At 47.9% G+C, this 22216-nt stretch overlaps 1 long non-coding RNA gene across 1 annotated transcript; it reads left to right on the top strand.

The window, feature by feature from the left end:
- Positions 1-20423: 20423 nt before the first annotated feature.
- LOC139825718 (uncharacterized) lies at positions 20424-21423 on the top strand. Its single transcript, XR_011735949.1, has 3 exons — positions 20424-20494; positions 20946-21028; positions 21355-21423. It is a non-coding gene; the product is annotated as an uncharacterized lncRNA (long non-coding RNA).
- The last annotated feature ends 793 nt before the right edge of the window (positions 21424-22216 follow it).

Here is a 22216-nt window from a genome sequence, read left to right as displayed (position 1 = left end):
TGCCCACCAGCCCCACGCTGTGTGAGCAGAGGCCCTGGCCAGAGCTCGGCCTCGGGAAGCCTCGCAGGGGACGTCCCAGCTGCGGGGACAGAGGCAGCCCCTTCCCCAGCTCCGTTTCTCTCTCCAGAAGCCTCTGTCATCTTCCCCACGCTGCTCCCCACCCCACGGGTCGTGTCCGGCCGCGTCCCAGCTCCCGCCCCAACCCGCTGCCCCGGGCAGGAGCAGCCAATTCTTACCCACTCGTGTGGCAGCGGCTCGGCCCCGCTGCCTCCCCTGCCGGCTCTTGGTCGGCCTTGGCCTCCAAGGAGCCTTTGGAGGCCTCTCGGTGTCTTCTCTGGGGTGCCTTTCTCCTGGCCATGGCTGGCAAAGGGGGGCTCCCCGCTCAGCGCCTCCCCCTAGCCCCAAATCTAAACCTAAACCCAACCCCTAACCCCAACCCGTAACCCCAAATCTAAACTTAACCCCAAATCTAAACCTAACCCCAACTCCTAACGCGAAATCTGAACCTAACCCCAAATCTAAACCTAACCCCAACCCCCTAACCCCAAATCTGAACCTAACGCCAAATCTAAACCTAACCCCAACCCCTAATCCCCAATCTAAACCTAACCCCAAACCCTAACCCCAAATCTAAACCTGACCCGAAATCTAAACCTAACCCCAACCCCCTAACCCCAAATCTAAACCTAAACCCAAATCAAAACCTAACCCGAAATCTAAACCTAACCCGAAATCTAAACTAACCCCAAACCCTAACCCCAAATCTAAACCTAACCCCAACCCCTAACGCCAAATCTAAACCTAACCCCAAATCTAAACCTAACCCCAACCCCTAACCCCAAATCTAAACCTAACCCCAACCCCTAACCCCAAATCTAAACGTAACCCCAAATCTAAACCTAACCCCAACCCCTAACCCCAAATCTACACCTAACCGCAACCCCTAACCCCAAATCTAAACCTAACCCCAACCCCTAAACCTAAATCTAAACCTAACCCCAAATCTAAACCTAACCCCAAATCTAAACCTAACCCCAACCCCTAACCCGAAATCTAAACCCCAAATCTAAACCTAACCCCAAATCTAAACCTAACCCCAAATCTAAACCCCAAATCTATAACTAACCCCAACCCCTAACCCCAAATCTAAACCTAACCCCAAATCTAAACCCCAAATCTAAACCTAACCCCAACCCCTAACTCCAAATCTAAACGTAACCCCAAATCTAAACCTAACCCCAACCGCAACCCCAAATCTAAACCTAACCCCAAATCTAAACCTAACCCCAACCCCTAACCCCAAATCTAAACCTAACCCCAACCCCTAACCCCAAATCTAAACCTAACCCCAAATCTAAACCCCAAATCTAAACCTAACCCCAAATCTAAACCTAACCCCAACCCCTAACCCCAAATCTAAACCTAACCCCAAATCTAAACCCCAAATCTAAACCAAACCCCAGATCTAAACCTCAAATCTAAACCTAACCCCAAATCTAAACCCCAAATCTAAACCTAACCCCAAATCTAAACCTAACCCCAACCCCTAACCCCAAATCTAAAACTAACCCCAACCCCTAACCCCAAATCTAAACCTAACCCCAGCCCCTATCCCCAAATCTAAACCCCAAATCTAAAACTAACCCCAACCCCTAACCCCAAATCTAAACCTAACCCCAAATCTAAACCTAACCCCAAATGTAAACCCCAAATCTAAAACTAACCACAACCCCTAACCCCAAATCTAAAACTAATCTCAAATCTAAACCTAACCCCAACCCCTAACCCCAAATCTAAACCCCCAAATCTAAACCTAACCCCAACCCCTAACCCCAAATCTAAACCCCAAATCTAAACCTAACCCCAAATCTAAACCTAAACCCAACCCCTAACCCCAAATCTAAACCTAACCCCAAATCTAAACCCCAAATCTAAACCTAACCCCAAATCTAAACCTCAAATCTAAACCTAACCCCAAATCTAAACCTAACCCCAAATCTAAACCCCAAATCTAAAACTAACCCCAACCCCTAACCCCAAATCTAAACCCCAAATTTAAACGTAACCCCAACCCCTAAACCCAAATCTAAACCCCAAATCCAAACCTAACCCCAAATCTAAACCTAACCCCCAAATCTAAACCCCAAATCTAAAACTAACCCCAACCCCTAAACCCAAATCTCAACCTAACCCCAAATCTAAAACTAACCCCAACCCCTAACCCCAAATCTAAACCCCAAATGTAAACCTATCCCCAAATCTAAAGCTAACCCCAAATCTAAACCCCAAATATTAAACTAACCCCAACCCCTAACCCCAAATCTAAAACTAACCCCAACCCCTAACCCCAAATCTAAACCACAAATCTAAACCTAACCCCAACCCCTAACCCCAAATCTAAACCTAACCCCAAATCTAAACCTAACCGCAACCCATAACCCCAAATCTAAACCTAACCCCAAATCTAAACCTAACCCCAACCCCTAACCCCAAATCTAAACCCCAAATCTAAACGTAACCCCAACCCCTAACCCCAAATTTAAACCCCAAATCTAAACCTAACCCCAAATCTAAACCTCAAATCTAAACCTAACCCCAAATCTAAACCTAACCCCAAATCTAAACCCCAAATCTAAACCTAACCCCAAATCTAAACTTAACCCCAACCCCTAACCCCAAATCTAAACCCCAAATCTAAACCTAACCTCAAATCTAAACCTAACCCCAAATCTAAACCCCATATCTAAACCTAACCACAAATCTAAACCTAACCCCAACCCCTAATCCCAAATCCAAAACTAACCCCAACCCCTAACCCCAAATCTAAAACTAACCCCAAATCTTAACCTAACCCCAACCCCTAACCCCAAATCTATACCCCAAATCTAAACCTAACCCCAAATCTAAACCTTTACCCCAACCCGTAACCCCAAATCTAAACCTCAAATCTAAAACTAACCCTAACCCCTAACCCCAAATCTAAACCTAACCCCAAATCTAAACCTAACCCCAAATCTAAACCCCAAATCTAAAACTAACCCCAACCCCTAACCCCAAATCTAAACCTAACCCCAACCCCTAACCCCAAATCTAAACCTAACCCCAACCCCTAACCCCAAATCTAAAACTAACCCCAAATCTAAACCTACCCCCAACCCCTAACCCCAAATCTAAACCTAACCCCAACCCCTAACCCCAAATCTAAACTTAACCCCAACCCCTAACCCCAAATCTAAACCCCAAATCTAAAACTAACCCCAACCCCTAACCCCAAATCTAAACCTAACCCCAAATCTAAACCCCAAATCTAAAACTAACCCCAACCCCTAACCCCAAATCTAAAACTAATCCCAAATCTAAACCTAACCCCAACCCCTAACCCCAAATCTAAACCCCAAATCTAAACCTAACCCCAAATCTAAACCTAACCCTAACCCCTAACCCCAAATCTAAACCCCAAATCTAAACCTAACCCCAAATCTAAACCTCAAATCTAAACCTAACCCCAAATCTAAACCTAACCCAAACCCCTAACCCCAAATCTAAACCCCATATCTAAACCTAACCCCAAATCTAAACCCCATATCTAAACCTAACCCCAAATCTAAACCCCAAATCTAAACCTAACCCCAAATCTAAACCTCAAATCTAAACCTAACCCCAAATCTAAACCTAACCCAAACCCCTAACCCCAAATCTAAACCTAACCCCAAATCTAAACCCCAAATCTAAACCTAACCCCAAATCTAAACCTAACCCCAACCCCTAACCCCAAATCTAAACCTAACCCCAACCCCTAACCCCAAATCTAAACCTAACCCCAAATCTAAACCTAATCCCAACCCCTAACCCCAAATCTAAACCTAACCCCAACCCCTAACCCCAAATCTAAACCTAACCCCAACCCCTAACCCCAAATCTAAACCTAACCCCAAATCTAATCCTAACCCCAACCCATAACCCCAAATCTAAACCTAACCCCAAATCTAAACCTAACCCCAACCCCTAACCCCAAATCTAAACCCCAAATCTAAACGTAACCCCAACCGCTAAACCCAAATCTAAACCCCAAATCTAAACCTAACCCCAAATCTAAACCCCAAATCTAAAACTAACCCCAACCCCTAACCCCAAATCTAAACCTAACCCCAAATCTAAAACTAACCCCAACCCCTAACCCCAAATCTAAATCCCAAATGTAAACCTATCCCCAAATCTAAACCCCAAATCTAAAACTAATCCCAACCCCTAACCCCAAATCTAAACCCCAAATCTAAAACTAACCCCAACCCCTAACCCCAAATCTAAATCTAACCCCAAATCTGAACCTAACCCCAAATCTAAACCCCAAATCTAAAACTAACCCCAACCCCTAACCCCAAATCTAAACCTAACCCCAACTCCTAACCCCAAATCTAAACTTACATGCAATTTTTGTGGCCTCATTGCGCCACGTTGCAAATCCCTGAGTGGCTGAGCCGGGACTTGACTTCCACAATTGTGTCACCAGCTCCAACCTCGTGCCGGCGCTCCTGCGGGAGGACAAAGGGAGATGCCACTTGCCCACCAGCCCCACGCTGTGTGAGCGGAGGCCCTGGCCAGAGCTCGGCCTCGGGAAGCCTCGCAGGGGACGTCCCAGCTGCGGGGACAGAGGCAGCCCCTTCCCCAGCTCCGTTTCTCTATCCAGAAGCCTCTGTCATCTTCCCCACGCTGCTCCCCACCCCACGGGTCATGTCCGGCCGCGTCCCAGCTCCCGCCCCAACCCGCTGCCTTGGGCAGGAGCAGCCAATTCTTACCCACTCGTGTGGCAGCGGCTCGGCCCCGCTGCCTCCCCTGCCGGCTCTTGGTCGGCCTTGGCCTCCAAGGAGCCTTTGGAGGCCTCTCGGCGTCTTCTCTGGGGTGCCTTTCTCCTGGCCATGGCTGGCAAAGGGGGGCTCCCCGCTCAGCGCCTCCCCCTAGCCCCAAATCTAAACCTAACCCCAACCCCTAACCCCAACCCGTAACCCCAAATCTAAACCTAACCCCAAATCTAAACCTAACCCCAACTCCTAACGCGAAATCTGAACCTAACCCCAAATCTAAACGTAACCCCAACCCCCTAACCCCAAATCTGAACCTAACCCCAAATCTAAACCTAACCCCAACCCCTAATCCCCAATCTAAACCTATACCCAAACCCTAACCCCAAATCTAAACCTGACCCGAAATGTAAAACTAACCCCAAGCCCTAACCCCAAATCTAAAACTAACCCCAAATCTAAACCTAACCCCAGCCCCTAACCCAAAATCTAAACCTATACCCCAAATCTAAACCCCAAATCTAAACCTAAACCCAATTCTAAACCTAACCCGAACCCCTAACCCCAAATCTAAACCTAACCCCAACCCCAAACCCCAAATCTAAACCTAACCCCAAATCTAAACCTAATCCCAACCCCTAACCCCAAATCTAAACCTAACCCCAACCCCTAACCCCAAATCTAAACCTAACCCCAACCCCTAACCCCAAATCTAAACCTAACCCCAAATCTAAACCTAACCCCAACCCATAACCCCAAATCTAAACCTAACCCCAAATCTAAACCTAACCCCAACCCCTAACCCCAAATCTAACCCCCAAATCTAAACGTAACCCCAACCGCTAAACCCAAATCTAAACCCCAAATCTAAACCTAACCCCAAATCTAAACCCCAAATCTAAAACTAACCCCAACCCCTAACCCCAAATCTAAACCTAACCCCAAATCTAAAACTAACCCCAACCCCTAACCCCAAATCTAAATCCCAAATGTAAACCTATCCCCAAATCTAAACCTAACCCCAAATCTAAACCCCAAATCTAAAACTAACCCCAACCCCTAACCCCAAATCTAAACCCCAAATCTAAAACTATCCCCAACCCCTAACCCCAAATCTAAACCTGACCCCAAATCTGAACCTAACCCCAAATCTAAACCCCAAATCTAAAACTAACCCCAACCCCTAACCCCAAATCTAAACCTAACCCCAACCCCTAACCCCAAATCTAAACTTACATGCAATTTTTGTGGCCTCATTGCGCCACGTTGCAAATCCCTGAGTGGCTGAGCCGGGACTTGACTTCCACAATCGCGTCACCAGCTCCAACCTCGTGCCGGCGCTCCTGCGGGAGGACAAAGGGAGATGCCGCTTGCCCACCAGCCACACGCTGTGTGAGCAGAGGCCCTGGCCAGAGCTCGGCCTCGGGAAGCCTCGCAGGGGACGTCCCAGCTGCGGGGACAGAGGCAGCCCCTTCCCCAGCTCCGTTTCTCTCTCCAGAAGCCTCTGTCATCTTCCCCACGCTGCTCCCCACCCCACGGGTCGTGTCCGGCCGCGTCCCAGCTCCCGCCCCAACCCGCTGCCCCGGGCAGGAGCAGCCAATTCTTACCCACTCGTGTGGCAGCGGCTCGGCCCCGCTGCCTCCCCTGCCGGCTCTTGGTCGGCCTTGGCCTCCAAGGAGCCTTTGGAGGCCTCTCGGCGTCTTCTCTGGGGTGCCTTTCTCCTGGCCATGGCTGGCAAAGGGGGGCTCCCCGCTCAGCGCCTCCCCCTAGCCCCAAATCTAAACCTAAACCCAACCCCTAACCCCAACCCGTAACCCCAAATCTAAACCTAACCCCAAATCTAAACCTAACCCCAACTCCTAACGCGAAATCTGAACCTAACCCCAAATCTAAACCTAACCCCAACCCCCTAACCCCAAATCTGAACCTAACGCCAAATCTAAACCTAACCCCAACCCCTAATCCCCAATCTAAACCTAACCCCAAACCCTAACCCCAAATCTAAACCTGACCCGAAATCTAAACCTAACCCCAACCCCCTAACCCCAAATCTAAACCTAAACCCAAATCAAAACCTAACCCGAAATCTAAACCTAACCCGAAATCTAAACTAACCCCAAACCCTAACCCCAAATCTAAACCTAACCCCAACCCCTAACGCCAAATCTAAACCTAACCCCAAATCTAAACCTAACCCCAACCCCTAACCCCAAATCTAAACCTAACCCCAACCCCTAACCCCAAATCTAAACCTAACCCCAAATCTAAACCTAACCCCAACCCCTAACCCCAAATCTACACCTAACCGCAACCCCTAACCCCAAATCTAAACCTAACCCCAACCCCTAAACCTAAATCTAAACCTAACCCCAAATCTAAACCTAACCCCAAATCTAAACCTAACCCCAACCCCTAACCCGAAATCTAAACCCCAAATCTAAACCTAACCCCAAATCTAAACCTAACCCCAAATCTAAACCCCAAATCTAAACCTAACCCCAACCCCTAACTCCAAATCTAAACGTAAACCCAAATCTAAACCTAACCCCAACCGCAACCCCAAATCTAAACCTAACCCCAAATCTAAACCTAACCCCAACCCCTAACCCCAAATCTAAACCTAACCCCAACCCCTAACCCCAAATCTAAACCTAACCCCAAATCTAAACCCCAAATCTAAACCTAACCCCAAATCTAAACCTAACCCCAACCCCTAACCCCAAATCTAAACCTAACCCCAAATCTAAACCCCAAATCTAAACCAAACCCCAGATCTAAACCTCAAATCTAAACCTAACCCCAAATCTAAACCCCAAATCTAAACCCCAAATCTAAACCTAACCCCAATTCTAAACCTAAACCCAACCCCTAACCCCAAATCTAAACCTAACCCCAAATCTAAACCCCAAATCTAAACCTAACCCCAAATCTAAACCTCAAATCTAAACCTCAAATCTAAACCTAACCCCAAATCTAAACCCCAAATCTGAAACTAACCCCAACCCCTAACCCCAAATCTAAAACTAACCCCAAATCTAAACCTAACCCCAGCCCCTAACCCCAAATCTAAACCTAACCCCAAATCTAAACCCCAAATCTAAACCTAACCCCAAATCTAAACCTAAACCCCACCCCTAACCTTAAATCTAAACCTAACCCCAAATCTAAACCCCAAATCTAAACCTAACTCCAAATCTAAACCTAACCCCAACCCCTAACCCCAAATCTAAACCCCAAATTTAAACGTAACCCCAACCCCTAAACCCAAATCTAAACCCCAAATCCAAACCTAACCCCACATCTAAACCTAACCCCAAATCTAAACCCCAAATCTAAAACTAACCCCAACCCCTAAACCCAAATCTCAACCTAACCCCAAATCTAAAACTAACCCCAACCCCTAACCCCAAATCTAAACCCCAAATGTAAACCTATCCCCAAATCTAAACCTAACCCCAAATCTAAACCCCAAATATTAAACTAACCCCAACCCCTAACCCCAAATCTAAAACTAACCCCAACCCCTAACCCCAAATCTAAACCCCAAATCTAAAACTAACCCCAACCCCTAACCCCAAATCTAAACCTAACCCCAACCCCTAACCCCAAATCTAAACCTAACCACAAATCTAAACCTAACCGCAACCCATAACCCCAAATCTAAACCTAACCCCAAATCTAAACCTAACCCCAACCCCTAACCCCAAATCTATACCCCAAATCTAAACGTAACCCCAACCCCTAACCCCAAATCTAAACCCCAAATCTAAACCTAACCCCAAATCTAAACCTTACCCCAAATCTAAAACTAACCCCAACCCCTAACCCCAAATCTAAACCCCAAATGTAAACCTATCCCCAAATCTAAACCTAACCCCAAATCTAAACCCCAAATATAAAACTAACCCCAACCCCTAACCCCAAATCTAAACCTAACCCCAACCCCTAACCCCAAATCTAAAACCCAAATCTAAAACTAACCCCAACCCCTAACCCCAAATCTAAACCTAACAACAAATCTAAACCTCAAATCTAAACCTAACCCCAAATCTAAACCCCAAATCTAAACCTAACCCCAAATCTAAACCCCAAATCTAAACCTAACCCCAAATCTAAACCTAACCCCAACCCCTAACCCCAAATCTAAACCCCAAATCTAAACCTAACCCGAAATCTTAACCCCATATCTAAACCTAACCCCAAATCTAAACCTAACCCCAACCCCTAATCCCAAATCCAAAACTAACCCCAACCCCTAACCCCAAATCTATACCCCAAATCTAAACCTAACCCCAAATCTAAACCTTTACCCCAACCCGTAACCCCAAATCTAAACCTCAAATCTAAAACTAACCCTAACCCCTAACCCCAAATCTAAACCTAACTCCAAATCTAAACCCCAAATCTATAACTAACCCCAACCCCTAACCCCAAATCTAAACCTAACCCCAAATCTAAACCCCAAATCTAAACCTAACCCCAACCCCTAACTCCAAATCTAAACGTAACCCCAAATCTAAACCTAACCCCAACCGCAACCCCAAATCTAAACCTAACCCCAAATCTAAACCTAACCCCAATCCCTAACCCCAAATCTAAACCTAACCCCAACCCCTAACCCCAAATCTAAACCTAACCCCAAATCTAAACCCCAAATCTAAACCTAACCCCAAATCTAAACCTAACCCCAACCCCTAACCCCAAATCTAAACCTAACCCCAAATCTAAACCCCAAATCTAAACCAAACCCCAGATCTAAACCTCAAATCTAAACCTAACCCCAAATCTAAACCCCAAATCTAAACCTAACCCCAAATCTAAACCCCAAATCTAAACCCCAAATCTAAAACTAACCCCAAATCTAAACCTAACCCCAACCCCTAACCCCAAATCTAAACCCCAAATCTAAACCTAACCCCAAATCTAAACCTAACCCCAAATCTAAACCCCAAATCTAAACCTAACCCCAAATCTAAACCTAACCCCAACCCCTAATCCCAAATCTAAACCTAACCCCAACCCCTAACCCCAAAACTAAAACTAACCCGATATCTAAACCTAACCCCAACCCCTAACCCCAAATCTATACCCCAAATCTAAACCTAACCCCAACCCGTAACCCCAAATCTAAACCCCAAATCTAAAACTAACCCCAACCCCTAACCCCAAATCTAAACCTAACCCCAAATCTAAACCTAACCCCAAATCTAAACCCCAAATCTAAAACTAACCCCAACCCCTAACCCCAAATCTAAACTAACCCCAACCCCTAACCCCAAATGTAAACCTAACCCCAACCGCTAACCCCAAATCTAAAACTAACCCCAAATCTAAACCTAACCCCAACCCCTAACCCCAAATCTAAAACTAACCCCAACCCCTAAGCCCAAATCTAAACCTAACCCCAGCCCCTATCCCCAAATCTAAACCCGAAATCTAAAACTAACCCCAACCCCTAACCCCAAATCTAAACCTAACCCCAAATGTAAACCCCAAATCTAAAACTAACCCCAACCCCTAACCCCAAATCTAAAACTAATCCCAAATCTAAACCTAACCCCAACCCCTAACCTCAAATCTAAAACCCAAATCTAAACCTAACCCCAACCCCTAACCCCAAATCTAAACCCCAAATCTAAACCTAACCCCAAATCTAAACCTAAACCCAACCCCTAACCCCAAATCTAAACCTAACCCCAAATCTAAACCTAACCCCAAATCTAAACCTCAAATCTAAACCTAACCCCAAATCTAAACCCCAAAACTAAACCTAACCCCAAATCTAAACCTAAACCCAACCCCTAACCTTAAATCTAAACCTAACCCCAAATCTAAACCCCAAATCTAAACCTAACACCAAATCTAAACCTAACCCCAACCCCTAACCCCAAATCTAAACCCCAAATTTAAACGTAACCCCAACCCCTAAACCCAAATCTAAACCCCAAATCCAAACCTAACCCCAAATCTAAACCTAACCCCAAATCTAAACCCCAAATCTAAAACTAACCCCAACCCCTAAACCCAAATCTCAACCTAACCCCAAATCTAAAACTAACCCCAACCCCTAACCCCAAATCTAAACCCCAAATCTAAACCTAACCCCAAATCTAAACCTAACCCCAAATCTAAACCCCAAATCTATAACTAACCCCAACCCCTAACCCCAAATCTAAACCTAACCCCAAATCTAAACCCCAAATCTAAACCTAACCCCAACCCCTAACTCCAAATCTAAACGTAACCCCAAATCTAAACCTAACCCCAACCGCAACCCCAAATCTAAACCTAACCCCAATCTAAACCTAACCCCAACCCCTAACCCCAAATCTAAACCTAACCCCAACCCCTAACCCCAAATCTAAACCTAACCCCAAATCTAAACCCCAAATCTAAACCTAACCCCAAATCTAAACCTAACCCCAACCCGTAACCCCAAATCTAAACCTAACCCCAAATCTAAACCCCAAATCTAAACCTAACCCCAAATCTAAACCCCAAAACTAAACCTAACCCCAAATCTAAACCTAACCCCAACCCCTAACCCCAAATCTAAACCCCAAATCTAAACCTAACCCCAAATCTAAACCTAACCCCAAATCTAAAACCCAAATCTAAACCTAACCCCAAATCTAAACCTAACCCCAACCCCTAACCCCAAATCTAAACCTAACCCCAACCCCTAACCCCAAATCTAAAACTAACCCCAAATCTAAACCTAACCCCAACCCGTAACCCCAAATCTAAACCCCAAATCTAAAACTAACCCCAACCCCTAACCCCAAATCTAAACCTAACCCCAAATCTAAACCTAACCCCAAATCTAAACCCCAAATCTAAAACTAACCCCCAACCCCTAACCCCAAATCTAAACTAACCCCAACCCCTAACCCCAAATCTAAACCTAACCCCAACCGCTAACCCCAAATCTAAAACTAACCCCAAATCTAAACCTAACCCCAACCCCTAAACCCAAATCTAAAACTAACCCCAACCCCTAACCCCAAATCTAAACCTAACCCCAGCCCCTATCCCCAAATCTAAACCCCAAATCTAAAGCTAACCCCAACCCCTAACCGCAAATCTAAACCTAACCCCAAATCTAAACCTAACCCCAAATGTAAACCCCAAATCTAAACCTAACCACAACCCCTAACCCCAAATCTAAACCTAACCCCAAATCTAAACCTAACCCCAACCCCTAACCCCAAATCTAAACCCCAAATCTAAACCTAACCCCAAACCCTAACCCCAAATCTAAACCCCAAATCTAAACCTAACCCCAAATCTAAACCCCAAATCTAAAACTAACCCCAACCCCTAAACCCAAATCTCAACCTAACCCCAAATCTAAAACTAACCCCAACCCCTAACCCCAAATCTAAACCCCAAATGTAAACCTATCCCCAAATCTAAACCTAACCCCAAATCTAAACCCCAAATATTAAACTAACCCCAACCCCTAACACCAAATCTAAAACTAACCCCAACCCCTAACCCCAAATCTAAACCCCAAATCTAAAACTAACCCCAACCCCTAACCCCAAATCTAAACCTAACCCCAACCCCTAACCCCAAATCTAAACCTAACCCCAAATCTAAACCTAACCGCAACCCATAACCCCAAATCTAAACCTAACCCCAAATCTAAACCTAACCCCAACCCCTAACCCCAAATCTATACCCCAAATCTAAACGTTACCCCAACCCCTAACCCCAAATCTAAACCCCAAATCTAAACCTAACCCCAAATCTAAACCTTACCCCAAATCTAAAACTAACCCCAACCCCTAACCCCAAATCTAAACCCCAAATGTAAACCTATCCCCAAATCTAAACCTAACCCCAAATCTAAACCCCAAATATAAAACTAACCCCAACCCCTAACCCCAAATCTAAACCTAACCCCAACCCCTAACCCCAAATCTAAAACCCAAATCTAAAACTAACCCCAACCCCTAACCCCAAATCTAAACCTAACCCCAAATCTAAACCTCAAATCTAAACCTAACCCCAAATCTAAACCCCAAATCTAAACCTAACCCCAAATCTAAACCCCAAATCTAAACCTAACCCCAAATCTAAACCTAACCCCAACCCCTAACCCCAAATCTAAACCCCAAATCTAAACCTAACCCCAAATCTAAACCCCATATCTAAACCTAACCACAAATCTAAACCTAATCCCAACCCCTAATCCCAAATCCAAAACTAACCCCAACCCCTAACCCCAAATCTAAAACTAACCCCAAATCTTAACCTAACCCCAACCCCTAACCCCAAATCTAAACCCCAAATCTAAACCTAACCCCAAATCTAAACCTTTACCCCAACCCGTAACCCCAAATCTAAACCTCAAATCTAAAACTAACCCTAACCCCTAACACCAAATCTAAACCTAACCCCAAATCTAAACCTAACCCCAACCCCTAACCCCAAATCTAAACCTAACCCCAAATCTAAACCTAACCCCAACCCCTAACCCCAAATCTACACCTAACCGCAACCCCTAACCCCAAATCTAAACCTAACCCCAACCCCTAAACCTAAATCTAAACCTAACCCCAAATCTAAACCTAACCCCAAATCTAAACCCCAAATCTATAACTAACCCCAACCCCTAACCCCAAATCTAAACCTAACCCCAAATCTAAACCCCAAATCTAAACCTAACCCCAACCCCTAACTCCAAATCTAAACGTAACCCCAAATCTAAACCTAACCCCAACCGCAACCCCAAATCTAAACCTAACCCCAAATCTAAACCCCAAATCTAAACCTAACCCCAAATCTAAACCCCAAATCTAAACCTAACCCCAAATCTAAACCTAACCCCAAATCTAAACCCCAAATCTAAACCCCAAATCTAAAACTAACCCCAAATCTAAACCTAACCCCAACCCCTAACCCCAAATCTAAACCCCAAATCTAAACCTAACCCCAAATCTAAACCTAACCCCAAATCTAAACCCCAAATCTAAACCTAACCCCAAATCTAAACCTAACCCCAACCCCTAATCCCAAATCTAAACCTAACCCCAACCCCTAACCCCAAATCTAAAACTAACCCGATATCTAAACCTAACCCCAACCCCTAACCCCAAATCTATACCCCAAATCTAAACCTAACCCCAACCCGTAACCCCAAATCTAAACCCCAAATCTAAAACTAACCCCAACCCCTAACCCCAAATCTAAACCTAACCCCAAATCTAAACCTAACCCCAAATCTAAACCCCAAATCTAAAACTAACCCCAACCCCTAACCCCAAATCTAAACTAACCCCAACCCCTAACCCCAAATCTAAACCTAACCCCAACCGCTAACCCCAAATCTAAAACTAACCCCAAATCTAAACCTAACCTTAACCCCTAACACCAAATCTAAAACTAACCCCAACCCCTAACCCCAAATCTAAACCTAACCCCAGCCCCTATCCCCAAATCTAAACCCGAAATCTAAAACTAACCCCAACCCCTAACGCCAAATCTAAACCTAACCCCAAATGTAAACCCCAAATCTAAAACTAACCCCAACCCCTAACCCCAAATCTAAAACTAATCCCAAATCTAAACCTAACCCCAACCCCTAACCTCAAATCTAAACCCCAAATCTAAACCTAACCCCAATCCCTAACCCCAAATCTAAACCCCAAATCTAAACCTAACCCCAAATCTAAACCTAAACCCAACCCCTAACCCCAAATCTAAACCTAACCCCAAATCTAAACCCCAAATCTAAACCTAACCCCAAATCTAAACCTAACCCCAAATCTAAACCTCAAATCTAAACCTAACCCCAAATCTAAACCCCAAATCTAAACCTAACCCCAAATCTAAACCTAAACCCCACCCCTAACCTTAAATCTAAACCTAACCCCAAATCTAAACCCCAAATCTAAACCTAACCCCAAATCTAAACCTAACCCCAACCCCTAACCCCAAATCTAAAACTAACCCCAACCCCTAACCCCAAATCTAAACCTAACCCCAACCCCTAACTCCAAATCTAAACGTAACCCCAACCCCCTAACCCCAAATCTGAACCTAACCCCAAATCTAAACCTAACCCCAACCCCTAATCCCCAATCGAAACCTAACCCTAAACCCTAACCCCAAATCTAAACCTGACCCGAAATCTAAAACTAACCCCAACCCCTAACCCCAAATCTAAAACTAACCCACAAACCCTGTGTCCATGGCTCCGGGGGACACAAAGGGTGACTTGTGCAAGACCACGCTTATCTAAACCACTTAGGTATGTACTTGTGGATGGGCTATCAAGCCTTAGAGTGTAAACGCCCATATAAATGTTCAACAGCAGCTCCATCACTCAGTTCCTCCTCCTGGTGTGCACAGACACATGGGAGCTGCAGCTCTTGCACTTCTGGCTCTTCCTGGGCATCTATCTGGCTGCCCTCCTGGGCAATGGCCTCATCATCTTGTGATTAGTGCCTTTTTGTTCTTTGGCTGTTTTGTGTGGTGTCCTATGTGCAGATCTTGAGGGCCATGCTGAGGATCCCCTCTGAGCAGGGATGGCACAAAGCCTTTTCCACATGCCTCCCTCACTTGGCCGTGGCCTCCCTGGTTTTGATCACTGCCATGTTTGCCAATCTGAAGCCCCCCTCGTTCTCCGTCCCATCCCTGCACCTGGGGATGACAGTTCTCTACTCATTGGGGCCTCCAGCATTGAACCCCCTCATCTACAGCATGAGGAACCGGGAGCTCAAGGATGCAGTGACTTCCTGACTGAGTGGCTGTGTAAATGAGGAGCTGGGCTCTATGTGTGTTGAAACAAATGACAAGGTCTTGCAGCAGGTATTTTGTCCTGAGAACCTTTCACCAAGGCCTGTTGGGAGATGCAGGGACAGTTCCTGTGTGCATGGCTGGAGGGAATGGAGTCCAGCACGGCAGAACTTTCAGGGAGCACCAGTTCTTGTTCTTCCAGAGCTGTTCTCATTCCACTCCACACTCTCCTTCTCATCCCGTGTGTTGGTGCAAGGCCTGAGTGCTCTGGCAGCTTGGTCCCCGTCCTGCTGCGTGTCAGTGCTGTGAGTGCAGGCAGGGACAGGCAGTGGGCACTGCTGTGACAGAGCTGGCCTCACAACAGCCTTTCTGTAAAGAAGGTTGGTCTCCTCAGGGCAGTGCTTGGAGGCTTAGGTCTTTTTTCAAATTTTTTCTTAAGAAAATGCCCACTTAAATGGCCCAGAGTTGCAAACAGCAGGGTACAGTTAAGCAGTGCGGGTGTGCAGGCTGGGGCACACAGCAGTGTCCTCTCACAGCCAGGCCTTCTGCAAGAGACCTGCAGGACCAGCAGAGCAGGGTCTGGGCTGTGCACGTGTGTGCTGGACGCCCTGGGAAATCTGCCTTAGGGCATCGTCATGGACCAGTCCCTCACAGACACCATTTTTAACACCAGCCTCTCACCCCAGCTCCGAGAGGTCCTTTGTCCTTCCATGGAGGGACGCTGAATGAGTAGGTCAGAAGTCCGTGTTTGCATTGTGCAGATGAGATGTGAGCATGCACTTCTGTTGTGGTTTCACCCGAGCTGGTGATACCACCGTGGTAGCCGCTCTCTGAGGTTTACATCACTTTTCTTTACATCAGGCTTCTCCACTCAAGTTTGCATGTGACTGTTAGAGCTTCTTTGCAGGAATTCCTACCTACTTTACTCGAAGAACTCAACGTAAAAAGGCACAGAGGGCTTTTGGTTTTAATTGGGTGGTTTGACCACAGGGTGTTCCACATCCAGTGGACCATCCCCTAAGGCCACCAGGGCACACCGGTGGCCCCAGCCCCCCCGGTGCTACAGCATCCAAGCTCTCCCTTCCATCCCGTGCGACAGCTCGACCTCGCCTGCCGTGCCCAGCCCTCCTGCCCAGCCCAGAACCTCCTGCCCAGCATCGCAGTTGACAGCACTCCCAGCACCCACCACCCCTGTGCCCCGGCGCATACGGCACTGGGCAGAACCAGGGGCTGCTGGTGATGGGCACCAGCTCGGGGGTGCCCATGAAAGCCTCCCCCGGCCCAGCATGGCTCCCTCGCTCCCACACAGGGCTGCAGAGAGCACCGTGTGGCTGCTGGTTTGATCCCCGGGTGTTCCACATCCAGTGGACCATCCCCTACGGCCACCAGGGCACAGTAGTGGCCCCAGTTCCTCTGGTGCTGCCAACGTCCATCCCCGGCTACCCGCACATCCAGGGGCAATGGGCACCGATCAGCGTTCCCAGCACGGCCACCGCCGCGGGGGCACCTGGGGGCAGGAACATCCCCCGGAGCAGCCCCTCTGCTGCCCTGCTCAATGAAGCCCATCGGCTGTTTGGTGTCACACCAGCTACAGTGCGGGTCACTGAGGATGGTCCGAGAAGCAACCCCACACCTGGGAACACGGGTGACAGCAGTGGAGAGGGGAACGCGGTGGACACCCCCCTGGCGACACCCCTGGGCAGCGACGCTCCATCCAGCGCCTCTGCTGCCGAACCAGCCTCTGCAGACCTGGCAGCTGAACTGGCCGTACCGGAGGATGAGCTGCTCCAAGAGGCCCTGCAGCTACTCGGCTGCTCCCTGACAGCAGTGGAGTCCAGCCAGGATGGTCCAGACAGCAGCCCCGTGCCTGGGGACCTGGGTGACAGCGGCACAGAGGGGAGTGCGGTGGCCCCATCACCTCTGGAGCTGCCAATGACTGTTGATGGGCAGTGGGCAGTGCTGAACATCCCGGGCACTTCAGCCACCGTGGGGGCATCTCCGGGCAGCACCAGTCCCCTGTTAGATGTGATCTAGGTAGTGACTATATAAGCAAATCCTATAGGAATAGGACTGACATAGATTTTCCTGGTCCTTGGGACATTTCCTTAACATTAGGCAATTCTTGTAATGAACTTCCCAGATTTCCATTTTAAATCATTAGAGATTAAATAGCTTCTATTTTTGACTGAAAGGATATTTGCAGAATATCCGACTCGGTGCAAGTGACGTGTATCAAACTTGCCTTCCAGCTGGAAAACGCCAAACTGTCCTCTGACCAAAACGACAAAGCGGCCGGTGCGGCGCGAGAGGAGCTGAAAGAGGCTCGAATGAGAATAGAAGCTCTCAGCTACCGGCTCTCTGGCCTTCAGAAATAGGTAAAGGCACTACATTTGCTCTCATAGCTAATCCAGATCACTGTGGTGTTTGCATGGATTGACATTTCCGTCCCTTTGTGTTCCCTGAATTTTGTGAAGAGAAATCTTGACGTTCGTTTGGGAGGGAGATGGATTTTTGAATGTTTTTATTGTACCCACATAGATGCCAACTCTGTTTTTCACAGGCCAGCGCCACAGAAGATCGCATTGGCGAGCTGGAGGAAATGATGGCTGGCGAGCGGGAGAAGTTCAGGAAGATGCTGGATGCAAAGGAGAGGGAGATGACAGACATGAGGGACCAGATGCAGCAGCAACCGACCGAGTACCAGGAGCTGCTCGACGTTACATTAGCACTCAGCGCTTATGGAAAACTCCTGAAAGGAGAAGAGGGCGACAGTAGAAACTGCTACTCAGCCTTCCAATGCGCACCTCGCCCTGCGTGGGGGACTCAGAACTTGGCAGATTTGCCAGAGCTCGATGCTCCTCTCTGGGAGCTCCCAGCACTGCAAACACACTCCTTCTCCTCCCTTGTTTCAGTGAAGAAGTTGACTTTCCTGCCAGCCTCGCGCAGTAGTGTTGGCGGAAAAAGGACAAGAGTGATGAGTCTTGAAGTGGATCGTGCGGTGTCCAAAAGGCTGGAGCGCCTTCTGGCCTCTTTCTGAGCCCCTGGTGTGGGCAGAGGTGCGCGCTCTGCCGGGGAGGAGCCCCTGCCCCGCGGCTGGTGCCTGGGGAGGCCCCGCAGCCGCAGCTGCGGGAGGTGCCGGGCGGTGCCAGCCCCATTGTTGCGCGGCCCCGCACGGCCCCGTGTCACAAAGGGGGTCCCAGGGCCGGGTGCTCATAAGGGGCGTCCCCCGGCAGCTCCTGCTGTGCTCTCGCACTGAGCTGGCGGCTGTGCTGGCGAGCGTGAGCGCGGGCTGAGCTCGACGGCGGAGCCACTCAGCTCCTCGCTGTCTGCGATTCCTTCTATATTCTTCTTTTCTTCTGCAAAATTACGTCCTTTTTTTTCTCCCTCCCCCCTTCCTGACAACTCCAGTTTGTGGAAAAGGTAATGCTTCGTTTCCCTTGAGACAGGGGATGGCGTAGAGAGAGAGAGGGTAGAAGTGTGGGTTGGCCTGTACCTTCCTCGGTGTCCACTGGGCTCTCCCGTTGGGGTTTGGGTAGATGCAGGCTGTCAGCGTAATTCCTGTTTCCTAGTTATCTTTTCTGTAGCACACCCAAAGAGGGCCAAGTCTAGGCTCACCACTCGAGGGCTTTCCTTATCCAAACAAGGAGATCTCCTTTAAAATCTGATTTCCTTGCAGGCACCGGTGTCAGAATGGCTCTGCCAGAAAGGGACCTGTACTCTCCGCAGAAGATTTGCGCGGCCTGGCAGCAAACACGCAGGGTTGGAGGAGGCCTCTACAACCTGAACAATACCTGCTTCCTCAATTCCGTCCTGCAGTGTTTGACGTACACCCCACCGCTGGCCAACTACTTGCTGTCTCGCCAGCACAGCCAGTCCTGTGAGTCCTTGCTACGCGTTCTTTTACACCACTTGGGCAGCTCTAAATGATGAAGAAACCACAGCGACTCTGGGAAAACAGCTCTGAGGACGAGATGTAGAGGATGGAGAAGGGAGAGCGGACTCGTACCTGTAACCTTTGGGGTGGTTTGGTGTTTTTCTTCCTTGAAGATTTTCCCAGCCGTGTGTATTTCACTTGGACTGCTTCCTTCTTTCCCTCCCCTCTTAGGTGCAAACGAAGGCTTCTGCATGATGTGTACGATGGAAGTGCACGTGGAGAAGGTCCTGTCTTGCTCGGGCAGTGCCGTGGCACCTGTGGATGTTGTCAGCGAGCTGCCACGTGAGTCATTTCAGACGGTTTCATGTGGAGGTATTTTTCATTGCTGAAGAACCCCGTGTGTAACTGTTTTTTCCGGGTTCCAGTTAAGGAGGAGAGCTTTTAGAAGGGTCAGTTTTCTTTCCTTTTTTGGTGAGATTAATGTGAAAACCTTCTTCTTCCTCCTCAGAAATAGGAGATTTCCGGTTTGGCGCCCAGGAAGACGCGCACGAATTCTTCGGCTGTGCCGTGGGCGCCATGCAGACAGCTTGTTTGAGCAGCAGCAACGAGTAAGCTTGAGCACATAACCATGGAAATGTTCTCTCGCCCTCTCGACTCCTTCCTTTAAATCGCCAGCGAAACCCGCTCTCCGGGGCTCTCCTAACAAGGAAAACTCTTGCAAGAGCGAGCTCTCTGCCTTCCACCTTCTGAGCCGCGATTACCGTTTCTTTCCAGCTGGGACACATCTCAAGGCAGCACAGTCATTGACCAGGTCTTTGGAGGACTTCTAAGATCCAGAGGTAATTTTAAAAAACATCCCTGTCCTTAGAACGGTCTGTGGCTCCTCCTCTCTTTGTGTTAAACTGCTTTTTGCAGGCAGCAGCATGTCCAGGCTGCACTGGTCAATTACATGGGCAGAGTCAGTGTCCGTCCCAACCTGAGAACCTTTTCTCCTTGCCTTCCAGTAACATGCTGGAGCTGCAAAGCTGTTTCAGACACCTATGAGGCATTCCTTGATATTCCTTTGGATATCAAGGTAAGATGTTTGGAAATGGTGGTGCAAAATGTTTCAAGGTCCCTGCAGGGGCCTCGTTTATCTCCAGAAAACTCCGTTGCCTTCAAACTGCGGGTTGTTACCACGCAAGATGGTGGTGGATGGGAAGGGAACTGGACTTGTGTGCTCCTTCCGTAGAAGCCCTGTAAATGGTCTCCCTGTGCTGGGTGCCAGCTGGGCAAAGAGCAAGGATGCTGTCGACAGCCATGATGACGCTGTCCTACCGCCCTGCTTTGGACTCCTCAGTACGCACGTGATTGCTGGACGGGTGGCTTTTGTGGCTTTTGCTGGTTTTGACCAGGCAGAGCACAGGACACGCTGGTGCTGCCCAGGAGCAGCTGTTTATTGGGTTGACGCTGGCACCACATGGGGAGCTATTTCTTGGGATTTTGAGTTTCCAGGAGCTCAGTGCTCTCCTTTCTTTCTCATCCAGGCAGCCTCATCTGTCACCGGAGCTCTGGAGGACTTTGTCAGACCCGAGCATCTGGATGGCGAAAACAGCTATAAATGTAGCAAGTAAGATCTTTACTAATGACACCTTCATAGTAGATACTGGGTTACGGTTTTGCACGTCTGGAAGCAGTCGTTAGGTTTGGACATCACTGAGAAACCCAGTCGTGACACAGCTTGGGGTTTTTTCTGTTTGTTTGGTTTTCTTCACCGTACAACTAAACCTCCTGAATCATCCACAACTTGGAATAAAATGAATTTGTTTCTAAGATGGGTACATTTTTCTTCCCTTCTGCCTGAACTGGGCAAAACAAGCCTTAACTCAACCCTACGTGGATGGGGGGTGGAGTGTGGGCAAGACAGGTTGCAACCGTTGGGTCTGTGTTTTCAAGGTGTGAACAGCGGGTCAGTGCATCCAAGAGGCTTACAATCCATCAGTCCTCCAATGTCCTGACCGTGTGCTTGAAGAGATTCGATCCTCTCTCTGCCAGAAAGATTAGCAAGGTATGTAAACAACGCACGGCCACGTTGTCTGCTTGGAAGGAGTCCTTTCCCAAAGGAGAATGCTTGTTTTGGAAGTTGTTTGTGTCTGCACACGATGGCTATGGAGTGCAGCTGTCTGAGAAAAAGAATTGCAACAGCTCTGCCCTGCTCTTCCCTTGTGGCCAGAGGAAAGTTCCAGGGTGAAGATGAGCACCTGGGCGCTCATAAAGAGCTGGTTTGGCCGAGAACAGTTTTCTGCCACTTTGGTGATAACACGGCAACACCTGTTTCTGATGAAATGAGAAGATCCTTTGACAGGATTTTCTCAGGCTGCTTCCCAAAGACTCTCAGGATAATTTGGGAATCCTCTTGGTCTCTCCTTAGGTCGTGCGGTACCCAGAATATTTGGACCTTGGCAAATACACATCTGAAGCAGATGGAGGACCACTCCTCTACTCCTTGTATGCCGTCCTGGTCCATGAAGGCCGCAGCTGTCAGCAAGGACACTATTACTGCTTTGTAAAGGTAAAAGTGTGGTTTGCATTGGTCTATCGTGTCCTTCAGTGATGTACTGCCTGTGTTTTTGTTTTAAAAAGCCTGCCGTTCATCTGAAGACAGAATTGCTTTGCTTTGCAGGCCAGCGATGGACGGTGGTACAAGATGGACGATGCGTCTGTGGTTCCGTGTGACATCCGGACGGTTCTCGGCCAGCGCGCATATTTACTCTTCTATGTCAGGTAAGAACAAGCGTGAAAGGGTGTTCAGAATACA

This window comes from Patagioenas fasciata, chromosome 27, assembly GCF_037038585.1.
Source record: "Patagioenas fasciata isolate bPatFas1 chromosome 27, bPatFas1.hap1, whole genome shotgun sequence".
NCBI classification, from domain to species: domain Eukaryota; kingdom Metazoa; phylum Chordata; class Aves; order Columbiformes; family Columbidae; genus Patagioenas; species Patagioenas fasciata.
Note: the sequence above shows the minus strand (reverse complement) of the source record. Positions and strands in the feature narration are given on the sequence as shown.